Source organism: Meriones unguiculatus, assembly GCF_030254825.1.
Source record: "Meriones unguiculatus strain TT.TT164.6M chromosome 13 unlocalized genomic scaffold, Bangor_MerUng_6.1 Chr13_unordered_Scaffold_39, whole genome shotgun sequence".
Classification (NCBI taxonomy): Eukaryota; Metazoa; Chordata; class Mammalia; order Rodentia; family Muridae; genus Meriones; species Meriones unguiculatus.
This window is the reverse complement of record NW_026843648.1, coordinates 1,945,718-1,947,034: the sequence shown is the minus strand read 5'-3', so window position 1 is coordinate 1,947,034 and position 1,317 is coordinate 1,945,718. Positions and strand designations below refer to the sequence as shown.

Genomic DNA, 1,317 nt, shown 5'->3' with positions numbered 1-1,317 from the left:
ATTTGAAGATGATTCTGAAGTGTAAAAGTTTATTCACATTGATTGCAGTCAGACAGCTTCTTTCCAGTATGTGTTCTTTTATTTATTAGGAGAAGTTATGTGCAAAGGCTTTGCCACATAGTTATATTCATATGGTTTCCCTCCACAATGTGTTGTTGTCTTAGGAGATGAATATTACATGCAAAGGCTTTATCACACTAATTACCCTCACCAGGCACACCTCCACTGTGTGTCTTTTCTTGTTTGTGGATACTACTCTGCTGTGCAAAGGCTTTATCATATTAGGTATATTCATAAGGTTTCTTCCTAATATTGTTCTCTTATGGCTTATGAGATGAGTTTTGTGGAAAGGTTGACTGCACTGGTTGCATTCATAAGGTTTCTCTCCAGTGTGTGTTCTTTTATGTCTTATGAGATGACTATTTTGTGAAAAGGCTTTACCACACTGGTTACATTCATAAGGTTTCTCTCCAGTATGTGTTCTTTTATGGCTTATGAGATGACTTTTTTGTGCAAAGGCTGTACTGCACTGGTTACATTCATAAGGTTTCTCTCCAGTGTGTGTTCTTTTATGGATTAAGAGATGACTGTTTTCTGCAAAGGCTTTACCACACTGGTTACATTCATAAGGTTTCTCTCCAGTGTGTGCTCTTTTATGTCTTATGAGATTACTATTTTGTGCAAAGGCTTTACCACACTGGTTACATGCATAAGGTTTCTCTCCAGTGTGTGCTCTTTTATGGCTTAAAAGAATACTGTTTTCTGCAAAGGCTTTACATCACTGGTTACATTCATAAGGTTTCTCTCCAGTGTGTGTTCTTTTATGGCTTAAGAGAGTACTGTTTCGTGTAAAGGCTTTACCAAACTCGTTACATTCATAAGGTTTCTCTCCAGTATGTGTTCTTCTATGGCTTATGAGATGACTCTTTTGTGCAAAGACTTTACCACATTGATTACATTTGTAAGGCTTCTCTCCAGTGTGTGTTCTTTTATGCCGTATGAGATCAGTGGTATTGGAGAAAGCTTTACCACATGGAGTGCATTTAGAAGGTTTTTTCCAGTACGACTGCTTGCATGCCTGCAGAGATAATTACCACATGTGAAAGATTTACCACAGTCAGTGCTTTACACTAATAAATATATTTATCTTTATTAATTAATTTCATAATTTGGTCTAATGGTAAAGGAGAATCAAATTTTAAAGTTTTATCATGTTATTTACATTAATGATTTTTCCCTTCATTATGGGTATTTTCGAAGATCCCTGTGACAGTAAGAGCATTTGTTCCATGGTTCACTTTCATAGCATCATTTTTC

At 36.1% G+C, this 1,317-nt stretch overlaps 1 pseudogene; it reads right to left on the bottom strand.

Moving 5' to 3' along the window:
• Positions 1–391: 391 nt before the first annotated feature.
• On the bottom strand, positions 392–835 carry LOC132651080 (zinc finger protein ZFP2-like; annotated as a pseudogene).
• Between the last annotated feature and the right edge of the window lie 482 nt (positions 836–1,317).